Source organism: Tamandua tetradactyla, chromosome 5 (assembly GCF_023851605.1).
Source record: "Tamandua tetradactyla isolate mTamTet1 chromosome 5, mTamTet1.pri, whole genome shotgun sequence".
NCBI classification, from domain to species: domain Eukaryota; kingdom Metazoa; phylum Chordata; class Mammalia; order Pilosa; family Myrmecophagidae; genus Tamandua; species Tamandua tetradactyla.
The window spans coordinates 187,095,653-187,117,330 of NC_135331.1; the positions used below are offsets into that span (position 1 = coordinate 187,095,653).

General features: G+C 41.8%; 1 long non-coding RNA gene across 1 annotated transcript; it reads right to left on the minus strand.

Moving 5' to 3' along the window:
- Positions 1–1,367: 1,367 nt before the first annotated feature.
- Positions 1,368–21,514, minus strand: LOC143685170 (uncharacterized). Its single transcript, XR_013176428.1, has 3 exons — positions 21,384–21,514; positions 2,384–2,617; positions 1,368–1,538 (listed from the first exon to the last, which is right to left on the minus strand). It is a non-coding gene; the product is annotated as an uncharacterized LOC143685170 (long non-coding RNA).
- Positions 21,515–21,678: the final 164 nt, after the last annotated feature.

Here is a 21,678-nt window from a genome sequence, read left to right on the forward strand (position 1 = left end):
TCTGGGGGCATTTTCTTTCTGCATCTCCAAACATGTCTTTGTCATTCTGAACTCTTTCCAAAATGGTTCCCTCTTAAAGGACTCCAGTAAGTGGATTAAGACCCACATTGAATTGATGGAGTCAAATCTCCATCTAATCAAAAGATCACACCCACAATTGGCTGTGCCACATCTCATAGAAATGACCTAATTAAGAGGTTCCACCCTAAATTATGAGTCTGGCCCCACAAGATTGGATCAGAATTGAAAGAGCATGGCTTTACTGGGAAGATAATTTCAAATGAGTACAATCTGTTAGAACAAAGGGCAATCAAAGCCATTAGAGGGAGACCATTAGACAGTGTGGAAACCATTAAATGGATCGTGTCCTACTTACTCATCAACAAGGGCCCTGTCATCTGATTAATACCTGTACTTCTAGGGTTACCAAAAGTAACCTTGATCTAGCTAGACGTAACCCTCAAGTAAAATGCTAAACCAGAAACACAACCAGTTAGGATGATAAGGTATGTCTTCTCATGTCTCTGCAACTGAAAAATCCTCCTTAGCCTGACACCATTTTGAAAACACTGCAGTACAGCCAATCAGTTCAGCCTTCAATTCTCACAGCAGTCCTTCTTGACCTAACCTCTTTCTCTCTACTGGCCGATGGACCAGCTACATGTTACCTAATAGCTGACAAGGCTCAAGCCTTTCGTCTTCGAGGACTATGCTGACCAATAAGAATATGTCTAAAAAGATGTGTTGTGTTGAGGTGTGCTGATCCTAAGAGCTGTCAAAAAGCCCCATTATTACTCCACACCCAACAAAGCCCAGTCTTGTCCTTGTGTAGCATCTTGTTTCCCATTAAATTCCCCCAAAGAATCAGAGGAGTGGCTAGGTTTGTGAGTATCCAGGGAGAGTTGGGGGCACAAGTGATGGGCCTCTTTGAGCAGATCATATGATCAGACTATCTAGGCAGACATCAATGCTTCTAAAGATGTCAAGAGGCAGCAACACGTCAGGTTAAGGGCATGGGACCAGACTTCCCGGTTTGAATCTCAGTTCTCGAGCTCACTGGTACACACTGATGTTGTGTACGTTATTTAAACTCTCTGTGCTTCAGTTCCTCTATCTGTGATATGGGAGTAATAACTCATGATTGGTATGATAACTAAAGCCTTTAAAAATAGTGCCTGACTTAAAGTAAGCATTAAATATTTGGTAGATAAAATAATGACTTCCAATGAAGGAACCATCTAATGATGGTACAGTTGCAAAGGAAAATTCATTTTCTAAGTCGCCAGCTGTTTCACAACTGTAAGATATTAGGTATGATTATAAGTTCTTTGAATGGCAGGAAATAACAGACTCAGAAGAAAGGCAAAAGTCTTTATTACTTACAGCTCCAAATGAAAGAAGGGAAGAAATTCTGGGATATGCTTGCTCTTTGGAGAATACTTCCTTCAGCTCTCTTCATTACTGGCATGATGAAAATTGCAGACTGAGAAACAGGTCCAGGGCCTCAGGGCTGTAGGGCGTTGGCAGTAAGTCACATTCTAGATTTCCAGAAGGGAAAGGTAGAAAATTGTTCAGAAAACTTTTAAGTGAAGACCAAATTATGATGATTTTGTGGAGAATTTGAAGGCATGTTGATAAATTGGATTCTTTGTTTCTATCTCTTTGCGTTAATTTAAGAAGGAAGATTCATCAGGTAAAAAAGTCATGAAGGATATTTTATAAAGAACTTTTTATCATAAATCAGATAACATATTTACAGTATTTAGAACAGCAACTAAACACTGGTAGCTTAGGGCATGCATTAGTGTTAACTTAGGTCCTGGTACCCCCATGTAGTGGCACAAGTCACTTAACACTGTGCCTCAGTTTCCTCATCACTAACATGTACACAATAGGACCTACCTCAGATAGATGCAGGAAGCATAGATGGGTTAACACGTGTAAACTGTGTAGAGAAGTGCCTCGAAATAGGTGCTTTATCATTACTGTTATTCCTTTTCCAATTAAGACTGACTTTTGCTCTTAACTCTCTTGCTTCTTACTAAATATTTTATTGGATTATTGAAAAAGCATTAGCTGAGCTCCTACTATGTGCCAGGCACTGTGTTAAAATGGAGAGCCTCTAGGAGTTCTCAGGTACATATCTTACTCTTGAATATCTTTCCTGTTCACTCAAGGACTTTTGTAGCACAGCCCCACAGGGGAGGGAGGGACAAAGGCATCCCTGGGGGCACAGATGATAACGATGGAAGACATATTTCTTCCCTCTTGCTCCAAACTGGTTTTGAGGGAAACAAAAAAGAAAGAATTGAGCAGAAGAGAGTACAGGTAGAGGAGAAAGGGTTGCAGATTTCCAGAGGCCCCAAGACTGGTCCTGCTGTACCTGGCTCGGGTGTATCGGCTTCTTGTGGTTGTTGTGAGGCACAGATGAGGACGTAGCAGGCCTGGCAGAGGGGATGCTCTCCAGCAGTGGAAGCTGCTGCCCTTCGGCTGATGGCCGGCCTCCAGCAGTTTCCAAGGAGCCACATTCATGTCCTGCCATCCAGACTCCTCACCATCCCACTCCAGCCACTTTCCATTTTCTACTTCACAGAAGAGGGGCTAGGACAGAACAGGACTAGAGAGTGAAAGGAACAAAGAGAGAAAGTGAACAAGAGGACAAGCTGATTCAACACACTTCTCTCAAAACACTGATTTGGCAACTTTTAGATTTCAAGCTGGAAGTTTGAAGCTGGTCTAGTTCAACTTCCTTGTTTGATGAGGCAAGACCTGAAGTCCACAGAGCCCGAAGGAGTAATTAATATCAGATCTAAGACCAGAACCTGAAATCTCACATTTGAAGGCCAAGTCCATTTGTGGCCATGAGTTGTAGCAATGATGATTTTTGAAAAGCCATGTTCAATCCAGTGATTTTTTAATGTCTCCCTCATAGCTACACAAATTTGGATTATATTTTTTAAAAAGTAGCACTTCCAGCTTACCTGACCTTTGAGAAAGTGTTATTCATCTCATTTCTCTCACACTCTTCCAAAGGCCAAGATAAGCAAAATTAGGTAAAATTAAAGGATTGCATTATTCTCATTATATGATTTTAGAGCAGCCATTTTGAAAATGGAATTTTCCTTTTAGGCATTTCTCATAAACTGTGGTATCTGGAGCCCTTTCTGTTCAATGAGCTCTTGACCTTGAATAGAACTTGTGCTGGTTTGAAAGGATTTATGCATCCCAGAAAAGCCATGCTTTAATCCTAATTCAATCTTGTGGGAGCAACGTCTCTTTTAAACCCTATTCAGTGCAGTAGTTTGGAAACTTGATTAGATTATCTCCATGGAGATGTGCCTGCGCCCATTCCAGTTGGTCTTGATTAGTTTACTGAAATCCTATAAAAGAGGAAGCATTTTGGAGAGAGAGACTACATAAGCAGAAAACCACGACAACTACAGAGCCCATGCAGCCAGAGATCCTTGGAGATGCGGAAGGAAAACACCCCTGGGTGAGCTTCATAAAACAAGCTTCGTGAAGCCTGGAGAGAAAACTAGCAGACATCACCATGTTCTCCATGTGACTTTCCAGTTGATAGAGAAACCCTGAACTTCATCAGCCTTCTTGAATTAAGGTATCTTTCCCTGGATACCTTAGATTGGACATTTCTATAGACTTACTTTAACTGGGACAATTTCATGGCCTTAGGACTATAAATTTGCAACTTAATAAATTCCCTTTTTAAAAGGCCATCTATCTCTGGCATATCGCATTCCAGCAGCTAGTAAACGAGGACAGGCCTCTATATGGAAACCACCTTAATTTGGTGGTGTACAGCCTCAAGTACTGGAGCTGAGTTCTGTGTGACCATGAGTAAGCATCTTAAACCTTCTCTGAGTCTCCGCTTTCTCGCCTTCAGAATGAAAGAGTTAAACAAGGTGGCCGCTGAAGTTCCTTTCAGCTCTAACGATCCTATCTGGCTGGTGGTTAATTAATTTGAATGCTAATTGTTTTTGTTTCCTAGGCTGCTCAAGCAAATTCCATGAAATGGTTAGGTTTAAACAATGGGAATTTATTTTGCTCACGGTTTTGAGGCCAGGAAAATGTCCCAGTCAAGGCATCATTAAAGTCATGCTTTCTTCTCGCAGATGAGCTGCTGGTGATCCTGGTCCTACTGCCCCGTGGTGAGGCACACGATGGCATCTGCTGGTCTCTCCCTTCTCTTCTGGGTTTCCGTGCTTTCAGCTTCTTGCTTCCTGGCTTTCTCTTGTCTGAATTTCACTTTTTTTTTTTTAATAAACGATCTAGTAAGAGGATTAGGACCCATCCTGACTGAGGTGGGCCCACACCTTAACTAAAGTAGCCTCCTCACGAGGTCTTACTTAGAAGGAGTTCACACACACAGGGATGGATTGGATTGAAGAATGCGGTTTTCTAGGACTTATATTCAGCTCCAGACCACCACAGCGCGTAAGGTGAGTCGGGTGGGAGCCTGCTTTTCTAGCATGGCAGGGCAGCAAGGAGAACAAGCCCTCATTCCTTGAATATTTCCTGAACATCGGCTCTAGGCCAGGCCTGGTGCTGTCCTTTGGCCTGTGCCTTCAGTGAGCTGGGCACGGAACCAGCATGGAGGAGGAGAAGGGACTGACTCTTCTGGGTTGAGGGCAGCGAGGAAAGTCCTCAGAGAGAAAGAAGTGCTAGAGGTGAAGGACAAACAGAAGATCTGCAGGTGGAGAAAGCAAGAAGGACATTCTTGGCTGTGGGAAGGGGAGTGGACAAGGCCCAGAGGGAGACAATTTAATGCTGCATTAGAAAGTTGCCAGCACTCAGCCTGACCCCAGCAGCAGGGATGTGGTTGGAGGGTGCTGGGGTCTCCTCAGCCAGGGCCTTATGTGTCCAGCCAATGGGCTGGAGGAGAAGCAGGCTATCCGCCTGGCTGATCACGGGCTCTGGAGCCAGACTGTGGGGACTTTGGGCAAGTTACTTAACTACTTCAGTTTCTTCTTCTGTAAAATGGCATTTACGTGATGGCTAAGTATAAGGATTAAGAAGGTTAATAAAATAAGGCATTTAGCAGAGTGCTTGGCACATCAGAGCACAATACGTGTTGCCCATTATGTTTATTACCTGCTGACTGATGGAGAGCTATTGGAAGATTTATGGAGAGGGACAGGACATGATCAGACTTAGGTTTTCATAAAAGGTGAGACTGAGAGCAGAAGGTAAGGAATAGTGAAGGAGCTATAGAGGATTCGATTCTCACAGGTGGTAGCTACAGGGAGGGAACAGAATGGACAAACATGGGAGAGATTTGGAAGTCTGGGGCAATAGGACTTGGCAATCTACTGCATATGCAAGAAGGGACGGAGGAATTCCAGGGTCCCAACCCTCACCCCCAGGCTTCTGGCCAGGGCAACTGACCAGTCATGGTGTCAGGCACCAACTTGCAGAAGCTTCTCAGTCAGACCAATAAATAAAAAGGGGATAACAGTGATTCCCGAACTCCAGGCCAGTAAGGATACTTGGGTATTACAGGAACTAGAAATGGAGCCATCTGGACAGTTCCAGGCTTCTCACAGCTGACTGCCTCCCCTCTGCATTCCTTCCTCTTTCCTCCACCAGCTTTGAGCAGGTGGAAAGAGGCCTCCCACCCTGCCTTCGTGTCATTCCCCGTGTGATGTGCTGCACTTCCTGGGGGCCAGGTGTGGCTGTAGGGACAGGTTCACATTGCCTGCTGTCACCCAGCAGGGCCAGTGTGCACAGAAGTGGACCTGGCCAGGTTCTCTAAAATCATTTGTGACTGTGAAGAGGAAATGGCATATCTTTGTCATGTTTCTAAGATTTTTTTCATATTGTTTTGGCTACTATATTTCATTTATCCATCCCCTGTCAGTGGACAGAGTAGCTTCCAGGGTTTTTATTTTATTGTCGCTGGTGCTCTGACGGTTCCTATCCATGTCCTGATGCCCACGTGAAACCAGAGCGCTGAGATGAGAATGTTGGACTTTATAAGATAAAATGCCACACTGTTTTGCAAAAGATTGGCAGCAGTCACAGGTTGGAGGCCCCTCTCCAACAACTGATGTTGTCAGGCTTCTTACTTTTTGCCAACCTCAAGGGCATATGATGTTATCTCGTTGTGGTTTGAATTTGCATTTCCCGGATTATTGAAGATGAGCATCCTCTACCATGTTTCTTAACATTCATATTTGCCCTTTGGTGAGATGTCTGTTCATGTCGTCCCATGAAATTCTTGCCATTGCTGGCATAAGCATAATGTATATTAGTCAGTCTGTTAATGCTTTGTACTTCTGATAAAGAGGAAGAAATGCTACATAATGAAATTGAAGAGTCTCAGGCCCTACCAGGGTATTTTCTCAAGAGTCTCCTTTAAACTGAAAATATTTAGGGAGAGGGTTGGAATCAAAGATGGATATTTGTTTGGTTGCTTGGTTTTACTTTGCAGATGTGGGCATATATTGCACTTAATGATTTGGTTATTGTATTTAAGAAGTAGCATTGGGCAGTAGTTGTAATAGCAAACCCTTGTTGAATCCTATGCGCCTTATATATGTCATCTCAGTTAATCTTCAGAGCGTGTGATGATCACAAGGCAGGTACGGCTACTGTAAGGTTCCAGACAAGGAAACGGATACCCTGAAAAATTAAATGACTTACCCAAGGTGGAGTCACAATTAAGTGGTAGAGATGGACTTCAAATTCAGAGAGCCTGGCTTCCCAGGCCTTACCTTTAACCACCAGGTTTACACAGGAAACAGTGAGATAGGGAGCGTGGTGAAAAGACTGAGGAAGGCGTGGTGGACCCAGAAGCAATTCCGAGAACTGAGGACCTTTGGAGTCTAGGCAGTGGGTAGGGAAGGAAGTGAAGGTGGGAGGGGGCTGGGGGAGCTGAAGAGAGGAAATCCAAGACCAACAATGACTGAGAAGCTAGGAGTATGTAAACGCTCCTGGGACAGCTGCTTGCAGTGATGAAGTCCAGGTTTTTGGAGATTCTGGGTGAACACAAAGTTGGGGCTTTGCACAGGAACAGGTTGTTAAAGAGGAATAAGGCAAAGGGTGTTGGAATCCAGGTGTATGGGAGCTTGAATCATGGACATTGAAGTTGCCTGAGACATTGCAGGAATTTGGCAGCATTTGCGGGCCAGGTGTTAAAGCTCCCAGTAAATCAAGGGGAGTGACCTAGAAGCCAGTAGATGGTAGTGATTATGCTTGATTCTATAGCCTGAGATCCAAAACAGGAGTGGGGAGTGAAATTGCAAGGAGCAAGGAATGGAATCTCCTGGAACTGGCAGTAGCAGTTAGCAGCTAGGAGAATGTCAATGCTGTTTCCAAATCTCAGTGCATCGGGCCGTGCCAGAACAAGAAGTTTTGCTTGTTGAGGCCCAAGGGAAATGCTGTCCTTGGGGCACAGCCAGGCTTCAGTTAAGGCGAGGAGGTGAGGGCATCGTGCTGTGGGAAAGGAGGAGGATGTAGATTAGAGGGTTTACAATGAAATTGTGGTTTTTACAGCAGAAAGTGTATCAAAGGAGGTCAGTGGTGGAAAAGATTGGGGGAAGGAAGCATTGGGCAGTTTCAGTCAGAGCAAAGAAGGACAGTTTTACTTTGAGGATGACTAATAAGAACAAGGACAAGTGGTGTAGGTGAGCTTTATTAGCCTTGAGATTATAAAGGAATGTAAGTGTGAATTTGAGAATGCAGACATTAACGTGAAGGTGTTAGATATGTTTTGATTTACATGGCAGCTGTTCCCCAGTGCTTTTGGGAAGACTGGAAGTGCCTCCTGTGCTTACTGAAAGGGCTGCCTGACCCCTGCATCATCCACCAACTAGCTGTCCCTGGGCAGGCTGCTTTATCCTCCCATGTCCCATTATCTTCATTTCTAAAATAAGAGTAATAATAGCTACTTGTCCAAGTTGTCATGCAAATCAAATTAACTGACATATATGAACGTGCACTAGAAAAATATAAAATGCCTGGCAAAGGAAATTAATATTATTATAGTGTTTGTCACATCAAACTTTGTCTATCCTGAATTCTTTATCAAAAACGCTAAGTCCGCACATGAAGAGATGCTCAATGTCCCTGGCCATTAGAGAAATGCAAATCAAAACCACAATGAGATATCATCTCACACCCACCAGAATGGCCATTATCAACAAAACAGAAAATGACAAGTGCTGGAGAGGATGCGGAGAAAGAGGCACACTTATCCACTGTTGGTGGGAATGTCAAAGGGTGCAACCACTGTGGAAGGCAGTTTGGCGGTTCCTCAAAAAGCTGAATATAGAATTGCCATACGACCCAGCAATACCATTGCTAGGTATCTACTCAAAGGACTTAAGGGCAAAGACACAAACGGACATTTGCACACCAATGTTTATAGCAGCGTTGTTTGCAATTGCAAAGAGATGGAAACAGCCAAAATCTCCATCAACAGAAGAGTGGCTAAACAAACTGTGGTATATACATACGATGGAATATTATGCAGCTTTAAGACAAGATAAACTTATGAACCATGTAATAACATGGATGGACCTAGAGAATATTATGCTGAGTGAATCCAGCCAAAAACTAAAGGACAAATACTGTATGGTCCCACTGATGTGAACAGACATTCGAGAATAAACTTGAAATATGTCATTGGTAACAGAGTTCAGCAGGAGTTAGAAACAGGGTAAGACAATGGGTAATTGAAGCTGAAGGGATACAGACTGTGCAACAGGACTAGATACAAAAACTCAAAAATGGACAGCACAATAATACCTAATTGTAAAGTAATCATGTTAAAATACTGAATGAAGCTGCATCTGAGCTATAGGGTTTTTTTTTGTTTTTGTTTGCTTGTTGGTTTGTTTGTTGTTGTTTTTTACTATTACTACTACTTTTATTTCTTTTCTTTATATTAACATTTTATATCTTTTTCTGTTGTGTTGCTAGTTCCTCTAAACCGATGCAAATGTACTAAGAAACAATGATCATGCATCTATGTGATGATGTTAAGAATTACTGAGTGCATATGTAGAATGGTATGATTTCTAAATGTTGTGTTAATTTCTTTTTTTTTTTTTTTCCGTTAATAAAAAAAAAAAAAAAAAAAAAAAAAAAAACGCTAAGTCCAAGTATAGCTTGGGTCCTGAAACAAACAGACTCTACTCTCAATGATTTACTTGAGGACCTGGCTTCCAGGAAAGCATTAAAGAAAAAAGGGAGAAATGTCTGGATTTTGTCCCATAGAAAATGAAGAAAATTTCTCAGAGAACTCATAAGGATGGGGAAGGAGTTATAAGAAAAAGGCATTTTTTTCTTTTGTTATTCTCTTCATTGCAGAGGATTTGCGTAGTTTCATTTTAGAATCACAGGTCAGGACTTCCCTTCAAGTTCTTTAGGAAAGCTCACATAGCCACAGATTGAGATTTTGGGCCATCTGCCAATATTTGTTTAAGGATAACTCTAAGTAACGCAGCTTAATAATCAGAAACTGGAAATTTCTCTTTTCCATACACAAATACTTCTCCCTCCCCTTCCCTTTCCTAGGTATCTCACCCACATTCCAACAGTTGGAGACCAATATACAGGCAATATTTAACCCTAGCAACGGCCACTTTAGCCTTGAGTGTTTCTTTTTTTATTCCTTTGTTTTTCTTAAGGAGGAAGAAATGTGTTGATGCCTGTTTCTCTTTAGCCTTCCTCCAGATTGGATATTCTTGAGACACTAGCTTGTGAAATATCAAAAAGTTATTTCTATTTACTAACGATAGCCAGGGGAGGGCTTTGTACTTATACTCAGGAAGTTTTTATTTAGGATGTGAAAAAGGACACACATATTGCCAAGAAGAGTCTCAATCAAATTAGAACAAACCCAACACCATACTTTCTATATCCTCATTGTAAAATTGAATGAAACACTATACTGTATTTGACTTGTAGTTGTAGTATCTCAAAAGTCCATCTCTGTCAGAAATTCCCAGAAATGAAAATTTATATGGAATCCTAGATTTTAAAAGTATCTGCTGGGACAGAGAAAATAAATTTCCACTGTTGAAAGTGTAAAATATACAGATAAGCAAAAAAGAAGGAAACATATCAAGCTATAATTTGTCTATCCAGAGATCACACCACTAATATATTTGGTATATATTTCAGGAATTTCCTCACAAATCCAGATGTATATTAAACAAATGTGAATCATGCTAGACATACTATCTGGTAACCTATGAACACACGCACGTAACAAGGGACAATGGGTAAGAGGACAGGCTCCGGGAAAACTGCTGGGATTTGCGTCTCAGCTCTGTTGCTGGGTAGTGAGGTGACACTGGACAAGATACTTAATCACTTCACTAATGACAGGAGCTATAGCTGGAAGGGTCAGGATGCCATCAACCAAGGTCAGAAGTCTGAATAAAAGAGGTTTGTAGCAGCTCAATCTATTGCACTTCCAAGTGGAGATAACAAGTAGGTAGTTGGATTTTTTTTTTATAATTTTTAAAATTGTATAATATAGACAAAGCAGAGAAATAAAAAAGCAATAGTTTTCAAAGCATTCTTCAATAAATAATTACAGCCCAGATCCCAGAGTTTGTCATGGGCTATCATTCCATTATCTCAGATTTTTCCTTCTAGCTGCTCCAGAACACTGGATGCTAGAAGGAATAAATATATATTTTTTATCATCACAATCCGCTTTTGTTTTTGTTTTTGTAAAAAAATAATGTATACACAAAAAAGCAATAAATTTCAAAGCACATCGCAACAATTAGCTGTAGAACAGATTTCAGAGTTTGGTATGGGTTGCAATTCCACAGTCTTAGGTTTTTACTTCTAGCTGCTCTAAGATACTGGAGACTAAAAGAAATATCAATATAATGATTCAGCAGTCATACTAGTTTGGTTAAACCCTACCTGCTCTGTATAACTGCACCATCACCTTTGATTTTTCTCCCACTCTTTAGGGGTGTTTGGACTATGTCCATTCTAACTTTCTCATGTTGGAAAGGGCTGTTAATAATATGGGATAGGGGAATGGAACTAGCTGATGTTCTGGGCCCTCTAGGTTTCAGGACTTATTTTGTCCAGGGACCCATCTGGAGGTTGTAGGTTTATGGAAAGTTACCCTAGGGCATGGAAGTTTTGTAGAATCTTATATATCGCTATAGGTGTTCTTTAAGATGGTAGTTGGATTTTAATTATGAGAGAAGATACAAAGGGAACAGAAAACGAGCTTAGGAGGGAGAAAGAAAACCAAGAGAAGGCAGTGACTCGAAAACCAAATGAAGGAGGTTCATGAAGGGAGGAGGAAACGATACAACATGCTAAATGCTGCAGATGGCTCAGGTGAGACAAGGACTGAGAAAGGACCATTGAGTTTGGCACCATGGACGTGTCTGTGACCGAGGTCAGAGCAGTGTGGGTTGAGTGGTGGGAGTGAAAATGTGAAAGAAGAGTGTTGTCTTCATTTGCCAGCGCTCCCATGACAAATCCCACACAGTGGGCTGGCTCAAATGATAAGAATTTATTATCCCACAGTTTTGAAGGTTAGAACTCTAAAGTCAAGATGTTGGCCAGACCATGTTTTTCCTGGAGTCAGTAGCATCTGCTAATGATCGGCCTCCATTGTATGGAGGGCTCGTTCTTCTCTCTGGCTTCCTCTGACTTCTGGCTTCTTTTGGTTTCTGGCTTCTGGCTTCTGGCTTCTGGCTTCTACCTACTGCATCTGAATTTCCTCTCTAATAGGCCTCCAGTCATACAGATTAAGACCCACCCTGATTCCATCTGGCCACACCTTAACTAATAATAACATCTTCAAAAGCTAACACTCTTACTTCCAAATGTGTTTAGACTCTCAGGACTACAGAGCACGACTTGAACAGATCTTTTGTAGGGTACATGATTTAATCCCCAACAGCAGGTTTAGGGGAGAATGGGAGGGAGGAAAATCAGAGATTAGAAGGAAGGTTTTTTTTTTTTTTTTTTTTTTACAAGGAATTTAGTTACAAAGAGTAAGGAATCAATTGGGCAGGTGAGAATGGGGAACATATGCTCAAAAGAAAGTATCTTTTCATTTTTTAGGTGGGAGAAATTCTAGCATATTTGTGGGCAAGTGGTAATGAAATGATTCAGTAAAGAGAATGAAAATGATGGTGTGCAAAGTTGCAGGGGCATTTCTAGAGCAGTGTTCTTGAGTGAGTAGGAGCAGAGAGGACCTAGTGTATAAGTGGAAGAATTAAATTTGATATGAGCAGAGACTTTATAGTTTATCTTTGATAAACTATCAAAGAGTTTATCTTTGATAAACTATGAAGACCAAGTGTATAGGTCATCACTTTGTAAGGTAATCTCTTCTGATTGCTTCAGTTTTCATACTATGGCCTTTGTCCTTGCTCATGCCAGTTACATGGAAGCCCCAGAGTCCCAGGCAACCCTCATTTCTAGCTCTCTAATTCCCATAAAGCTCTGTGCATCCCATAACCAGTCTTCTCCCATTCTTACTTCTGAAACTCTTTGTTCTAGTTTGCTAGCTGCCAGAATACAATATACCAGAAACGGAATGGCTTTTAAAAAGAGGAATTTAATGAGTTGCTAGGCTAGAGTTCGAAGGCCGAGAAAATGTCCCAATTAAAGCAAGTCTATAGAAATGTACAATCTAAAGCATCCAGGGAAAGATACCTTGGTTCAAGGAGGCCGATGAAGTTCAAGGTTTCTTTCTCAAGTGGAAGGGCACATGGCAAACACAGTCAGGGTTTCTCTCTCAGCTGGAAGGGCACATGGCAGACACGGTGTTATCTGCTAGCTTTCTCTCCTGGCTTCAGGTTTCATGAAGCTCCCCAGGAGGCATTTTCCTTCTTCACCTCCAAAGGTCACTGGTTCATGGACTCTCTGCTTTGTGGTGCTGCTCTTTCTGAATCTCTTTTCTCCAAATAAATAAACCAATAAACAAATCAAGACCCACTCAAATGGGTGGAGACATGTCATCACCTAATCCAGTTTAACAATCATTCTTGACTAAATCACATCATCCAGGGAGATGATCTGATTACAGTTTCAAACATACAGTATTGAATAGGGATTATTCTACCTTTATGAAATGGGATTTTGATCAAAACATGGCTAATCTAGGGGGCATACTTCCTTTCAAACCAGCACACTCTTCTACCATGTCATCTGGAATGTAGGGTACATCATTTCAGCTGTGTATGAGTGCTTATTATGTCACCCTGACACAACTGAATGCTATTATATAAAAGAATCTCTGCCAGTTTGGTAATGAATAATATTAATTAATTGTTATTTAAACTGGCCTTCTTTGATTTCTAGTAAGGCTGAACATTTTTTCTATATATTTGACAATAATTTTTCTTTCAATGAATTGCTTTCATAACCACTACTTATTTTTTCTGCTCAAGTAATCAATTCTTATTCAAAACTCTTCCTTTATCAGGATTATTAATCCTGGGTTTCTTATGTATATTGCAAATATTTTTACACAAACTACTATTTGTCTTTCAATCTATTTTTTGTACTTATAAGTAGAAACTTAAAAAAATCATGCTACTTCAATTAGTAATTTATTTATGGATCCGATTTTATGCACTTAGAAAAAACCTTTAATATTCGTCAACATTTAAAAAACTATAACAATTCTTTGGTTTCATTTTTTATACTAAAATACTTAATTTCACCTTTGGTGTATTTGGGTGCATGATGTGAAGAAGAGATCCAATTTTTTTCCCTGAAATTGTGGCCAATTGTCATAGCTCCCTTTATCAGGTACTTCTATGAGAAAGGCCCACTGTCCACTTCTACGGATACTGCAGAGTTCAATGATGAGAGAAGATATCCTAGGATTTCTTGAGAAAGGATTTGGTTGTCTATAGCGTTGGGCCTCTGATCACAAGGCAGCCTATTTCAGTTTGTTAAATATTGCTGGAAAGCAATACACAGAAATGGAATGGCTTTTTAAAAGGGAATTTATTAAGTTACATGTTTACAGGTCTAAGGCCATACGAATTTCCAAACTAAGGCATCCAGAAAAAGATATCTTAACTCAAAAAGGGCCAATGTCTGTGACATGGGAAGGCATGAAGCTTGCGTCTGCTGGTCCTTGTTCCTCGTTCCATTGCGTTCAGCTTCTGGTGCCATAGTTTCCTCTCGAAGCATCTGTGGGCCTTCGCTTATCTCCTCTGGGACACAGCTCTGGGTTCTGGCTTCCTTAGCCTCTCAGAGGAAGGCGCATGGCAACATCTTCTGGGCTCTGCATCTCCAAATATCTGTGTCTAGGCGTCTGCTCTTTCTGTTGGAACTCCAAGCATTTCCAAATGTCTGTGTCTAGGTTGGCTCAGAAGCAACTGTTCTGCAAGTGTCTGAGTTCCTTGAAAATATCTCCCCTTTTAAAGGACTCCAGTAAACTAATCAAGTCCCTCCTTGAATGGATGGGATCACATCTCCAGCTAATCAAAAGGTCACACCTGACTGACGTGTATTTATTTTGAGTTGGTAACAGTCATCTGCTCCAGGGCTCAGTCATTCCAGGATCTTAGCCTCTTCTGATTTCTATCAACGTAGCTCATGGTCTCTGATATTCTTTATGTAACTTCTCCTTTTTCCTGTGCATAATCTATTTGGTCTGTCCATACTTGCTGCCTTTAATTCCTTCACTACCATTTACTCTTAAACCCATCAGAATCAGGCTTTCTCCAACCCCAATGCCAAAATTACTTTTTTCAGTTTTACCAATGACTGTCACTTAATTCTTGGCCCACCTCTTTCACATCCTACCAGCAGCCTGTGACACAGTCATTCCTGCCTTCCTACTTGATATACTCTTTGCTGATTTCTAAATGTAAGAGTGCCCCAAGGTCAATCCTTGGAACTTTTCTTGGTAATCTCTTCTAATTTAATGAGCATAAATACTATCTGAAAAAGGTTCCGAGAAGTATATCTCCAGCCTTACATTTTTTAAAATTTATTTTTTTAAATACAAAATAACACCAACTAAATGCAAACATTCCTATTTTGATCATTCCATTCTACCTATATAATCAGTAATTCACAATATCAACACATAGTTGCATATTCATCATCATGATCATTTCTTAGAACATTTGCATCAATTCAGAAAAAAAAAAAAACCAAAAGACAACAGAAAAAGAAATAAAATGAAAACAGAAAAAAGAAAATTATACATACCATATCCCTTACCCCTCCCTTTCATTGATCACTAGAATTTCAAACTAAATTTATTTTAACATTTGTTCCCCCTATTATTTAATTTTATTCCATATGTTCTACTAGTCTGTTGACAAGGTAGTTAAAAGGAACATCAGACACAAGGTTTTCACAATCACACAGTCACACTGTGAAAGCTATATCATTATACAATCATCTTCAAGAAACATGGCTACTGGAACACAGCTCTACATTTTCAGGCAGTTCCCTCCAGCCTATCCATTACATCATGACTAACAAGGTGATATCTACTTAATGCGTAAGAATAACCTCCAGGATAACCTCTTGACTCCGTTTGGAATCTCTCAGCCATTGACACTTTGTCTCATTTCACTCTTCCCCCTTTTGGTCAAGAAGGTTTACTCAATCCCTTGATGCTGAGTCTCAGCTCATTCTAGGGTTTTTCTCAATCCCTTGATGCTGAGTCTCAGCTCATAGGATTTCTGTCCCATGTTGCCAGGAAGGTCCACACCCCTGGGAGTCATGTCCCACGTAGACAGGGTAGGGTGGTGAGTTTGCTTGTTGTGTTGGCTGGAGAGAGAGGCCACATCTGAGCAACAAAAGAGGTTCTCTTGGGGGTGACTCTTAGGCCTAATATTAAGTATCCAGCCTTACATTTTCCTCAGACTTCTATACCCAACTATCTAATGGCATTGCCATTTAGGTGTTAGATAGGCATTTGTCATAGATTATTGTTCAAAATCTTTCTTGCCCTCCAGCGGGAGGATTATATTTACTAGGGTAGCTGATGTCAGGGTTGGCCACGTGGCTTGCTTTAGTCAATGACATGTGCATGGAAGTGACATGGCCACTTTGAGAAGACTTAAGAGCATCGCCTGATTTCATCATATTCTCTCTTCTCTCTGCTGTGAGAGCAACAACGTCCCGCCTAGAGGCTGCTCTTTCAGCCTGCCTTATAGAAAGAAGTCTGAAAAGCCACAGCCAACCTGCAGTGTATGCAAATAGTGAGCAAGAAATAAACCTTTTTGTTTTAAGTCACTAACATTTTGGAGTTTATTTACTGCAACACACTTTGCCTAAACAGACTGAGCATCTCGAATTCACATGTCCATAATTGAATGTCCAAACTCTCCCACCTCCGACCTGTGCTTCCCAGACTTGCTCACCTTGGTAAATGACAACTTCACCCTTTCAGTTTTCAGGCTGAGGACTGTGGAGCTGTCCCTGATTAGTCTATCTCATACTTCACACATAGGCACTGGCAATACAGCAATCAATGAAACAGACAAAAAACTACGCCTGTGTGAGCAGGAGCAGGATAAGCATAATAAATTAAATACATAATACATTTGAAGAAAATGCATGCAGTGGAAACAATAGACCAGGAATAGGATAGGGGCGGTGCATGCATCAGAGTCAGGGTGTGGGTTGCAAGGGGAGTCAGAGGAGATCTCACTGAGGAAAGAACATTTGAGCAAAGACTTGAAAGAAGTGAGAGGAGTAATTGCATGCCTATTAGTGGGAAGAGTGTTCTAGGCAGAGGGACAGTCAGTGCAAAGGCCCGGATGCAGAAACATGGTTGGGCAGTACAAGTAACAACCAGGAGCCCAGTGCGGCTGGAGCAGAGTAAGCATTGCTGGCAGCTGAGGTCAGGATGTAAGGGGGTGGGAAGGTAGCATAGAGGGAAGGGACTTATAGGCCTTCACATATAAGGACTTTTACTCTCACTGGAGGATGTTGAGCTAAGCAATGACACGACCTGACTTGGGTGTTAAGAGGATCACTCAAGCTGCTGAGTCGAGACTAAACAGCAGGGCCGTGAGGCAAGAGCTTATTGCAGGAGTTCGTGTGAGAGGGGCTTGTGACTCTGCCAAGAGTTGACAGCAGTGATAACATCAGATTATACCTGTCCTTTGAAGAATTTCCTGATGGATTGGATATGAGGAGTTAGAGGTAAAACTCAAATGTGATTTTTAAAGTTTTTGGCCTGTGCAGGTGACAGAATGGAGTTTCCCTCAACTGAGATGGTGGCAGGTTTTAGGGAGAGGAGCAGTTCTCCCCCAAAGGAGCTCAGTTTCAGACAGGTTTATGATGTTTGTTAGACATTTATTTGGTGTGTTTGCAAATCAACAAATAAGAAATTTAGCCTTTAAAATTGAAAGCAGAATTTTCTAAAGTTATAACCAGATAATTAATTGCTTCAACTTTATTCCAGTCAACATTTTATAGAATAAGTGTCTGGCAAAACCATAACTCTGCCTTGGATAGGAGCATTAAAGCTTTAAATGTAAGTGAACCATATGATCCTTGAAATTGTTTTGCATATTATCATTCTTTATCAGTAATAATTGCTAACATTTAGTGAAAGCTTTGCTCCAGGCTTTAGTTCTCACAGCAATTTTTGCATAAGCATCATTGTTATGCCCATTTTATAGATGAAGAAATGAGGCAGAGAAAGATAAATAACTCATCTTCACATATGTAAGCTGAAGAGCCATCTGACTGCAGAGCCTGCTCAGAAGCAGGCAACTCACAATGTTACCGTTGTGGAAACAGAAAACAGCACCTCATTTTGCAAGTAAGTTTTAAAGTTAGTATATCGTTACACAACCTGATGGCTGTTTCCCTGCGGAACCTTCCAGAGGTCCAGCAGGCAGGAGTCCTTGCCCCTATCTTTACCTGCTCTCTCACCAGGACACACACTCCACACAATTTTCAAATTCTCTGTGTTGCCTACTTGGTTGGTAGGCAACTATTGTCAAGTTCAAAGTTGGAGAATGGGAAGCAAGCGTTTGAAAGTGCCAGGTAAGTGAGAAAAGCATCAGATGAGGTGCACGTGTGCATGTCTGCATGCCAGACTGTAGGTGCATGGTCTTCTGAGTGTGTGCGTGGCCACAGGTGCCCAGCGTGCTTTCTCACAGCAATCAGCTCGCTGCTGCTCCACAACCTGGCCAGAAGGCCTGGGGCATCTGGGCCTGCCTATCTCTCATCTACATTAATATACGTCTATGATGTGAACTAGCACACTCTCACGTGTTGTCTTTAGACAATATGCAACCTGGACACACCTATGCAGTGACCCTGCTTCTAATAATTCTTTCGTTCATAGATAACAGTTAAATGTTGCCGGGGAAGTCATGGATACGCTCACTGGCCAACTCCCAGCCCTTATCTACCCACCTCCTTTTCCCCTCTGCTTGTTTGCCTGCAGATGCTTCAATTTGTTTTCATTTTACAGCCCTGGGAGACATTAGGTTTAATGGACTGGCTTGAAAGTACCCTGAACCTGAAACCAAAAACAAGCAGACCCAGCTGGTTGCCAGTGTGGGAATTCTGCATGAAGATTGCTTGATACATGCTTTTTGGTCAGTGGCCGGCCTCCATGCCCCAGGGGTGTATAAACCCCCAGTCATGGGGTAGCATGGGGTCCTTATCATTGCCCCAAAGTAGGGCATGCAGAGCCACCAACCCCCAACCCTCACTCAAACAGTTGGCTTTCCTGAGGGACTGACCATACGGGGTATTGTGCCATTTTGAAAGTGTTGCGGACCCCAGAAAAGCCATGACCTTTAATCCTGATTCAATATTGTAGGGTGGAAACCCTTTTGATTAGACGCTCTCCACAGAGATGTGGTGCTCCCAGTTGAGGGTAAGGCCTTTTGGTTAGATGGAGGTGTGACCCATTTAGGGTGCGTCTTGATTAGACTGGAGTCCTTTAAAAGAGGAAACATTTTGGAGAAAGCACAGAGCTGATATAGACACCCAAGTGTCTATATCAGTTGCCTCAGAGCTGACAGTTCTGAGATGTTTGGAGCCTAGCAGACATTGCCGTGTGTCTTCCCATGAGATGCTAAGCAAGCCAGAACCCAGAGTTGTGTCCCAGAGGAGCTAAGTGAGGCCCCCAGAAAGGAAACCCTGGCATTAGAAGCTAGAAGCAACGGGACTGGGAACAAGGACCAGTAGAGGCCAGCCACATGCCTTCCCAGCTGACAGAGATGTTCCAGATGGTAGCAGCCTTTCTTGAGTGAAGGAAACTCTTGCCCGTGCCTTAATTTGGACATTTGCTCAGCACTAGAACTGTAAACCTGTAATTACACTTCTTTTATAAAAGTTGTTCCATTTCTGGCATATCACATCCTGGCAGCTTCAACAAACTAATACAGGTAACTTCCCCTGCTCTTTTGAACCCTTCGTACTGTGTATATTCACACGTGGTCATTTGTTGAGAATCTCTGCTATGCCTGATCCTGAGTTTCTGCAATGCACCACCCAGCAACTTATTCCACAAATGCTGTTCTGGTTTGCCAGCTGCCAGAGTGCAATATACCAGAAATGGAATGGCTCTTAAAAAGGGGAATTCATTAAGTTGCAAGTTTACAGCTCTAAGGCTGTGAAAAGATCCAAATTAAGGGACCAACAGTAGGTTACCTTTACTCAAAAAAGGCCAGTGAAGTTCGGGGTTTCTCTCTCAGATGGGAGGGCACATGGTGAAATCTGTCCCAGCTTTCTCTCCTGGCTTCCTGTTTCATGAAGCTCCCCCGGCGTGTTTCCCTTCTTCATCTCCAAGTCTCAGGCTGTGTGGACTCTGTTGGCTCTGGTTACTTTGGTGGCTCTAAAGCTTTTTTAAAAATGGTTCCTTTTAAAAATGGTTCCTTCTTAAAGGACTCCAGCAAGCAACTTTATCTTAAATGGGTGGAGACACACCTCCATAGAAACCATCTAATCAAAAGTTACCACCCACAATGGGTGAGTCATATTTACACCGAAACAATAAAAAAGATACCACCCAGCAATACTGAATGAGGATTAAAGCACATGGCTTTTCTGGGGTATCCAACAGATTCAAACTGGCACAAATGTCTACCTACATACAAAGGCACTGTAGGAGGTTCAACGACAACAAATTCTTGTTGTTAAGGAACATATTTTTCAGTAGGAAAAATATGAACATATATAGCTAAAATGTAAGAAATGGAAAGTTCCACAAGAGAATTATTTAAGAGTTGCTATGTGAATTCACAAGAGGAAGCACTTATTTCACTCTGGTTGATTAAGAAGAACTTCATGAAGTTGCTAGAATTGAAGAGTGGCTTGGAAGGTGGAATTCGTATGGACAGAGAAGGGAAGAAGAGTATTTCGGGAAGATGGAGCACTGTGCAGAAAAGCGGGAAAGGTGCACTACATGCATGGCAACAGTAAATACTTGAGTTTGAGAAAGCCTAATTAGCAATTCTGAATCCTGCCTTGGCCTCTAGGAGCTATTACAATGGTCTCCAAACTACTAGCACTCCAGCAACTACTGCAAGAGGAATGAAAATCTTGAATATGTATGAACAACTAGTTACAATATATATAATATCTTGGATTAACACAACATGAATTAATCGAAAGTATCACTTAATTCACAATAGGGCATCCTTAATGTGCATTTTCTCAAGCAAACAAATCCCAAAGGTTCAAACACTATGAGCCAGTTTAAGAAAATTTTAGGTGTTAAAAAGGGGTTCTGTTTTAAAAAAAAAGCTGGTGGGTCTTGGAGTTAGACAAATCTTCGCGCTTTGGTACTTTCAACAATTAGTTGTGTGGTATTGTGCAAATCTGTTTTTTTCATCTCCATAGTGGGGATTATAAAACCAATCTTGCTTAACTGTTTCAGAGGAATACATTGCACATTTTAGGTGCTCAGCAAATGCCAAGAACCATAAAATAAAATGTCAGGGTCAGATCACTGAGTTTACCATGAATGCCAAGCTAAGGAATAAGTACTTACTCTTTGGGCAGGGGAGTTAATAAATGTTTTTTTATGAGTGACAAGAGGCTCAAGGAGAAGAGAAACTAATAGGTTATTGCACTAGCTCGGGTGAGGCACAAGGAGGCACCAGTAGTAAAGTTCTGAAATAGTTTGGCATTTACTTGTGTATGAATAATGTGAGCTAAGAAAAGCCACTATTTTGATCTAGGCGTTGTCATTTACAATAATCAAAAATCAAGCAGAGGTGTAAAGTTCAGTTTGGGGCATTTTGAGGTAAAGATCTAAAATTACTGCAGTGAACCTGCATGCACAAAGCACTGAACAGGATCTATTTTTGAAAACAAGGCTCTAGAAACTTTGTTCAACCTCTTAAAAAATATTAATTTTGAAAATAAAAAATTTAAAGCTCGTGTATCGACAGCATAATACACTCAGCGCATACCGTACCAGCCGCTTCGGAATACCCCATAGGGCACTGGGCGTTCAGAACACCACGCACTCGGCCAAGCGTTAAGGCGCCCGGGAGACGTTACGCGCCGGGAGGCGGATGTCGTGCGTCATTACCATGGAGGCACAGGGGGCGGGGCAACCTCGGGGGCTGGCGGCCGCTTCTCCAGGCGGCGACCTCGCGCTCCCCCTGGTGGCCATCGGCCGCACCAACACCACGTGGCGCTGGCTCTCCCCCGCAACCCGGGTCAGCGCGTGCGTCCAAGTCGGCGCCCTGCGCAGCACCGGGC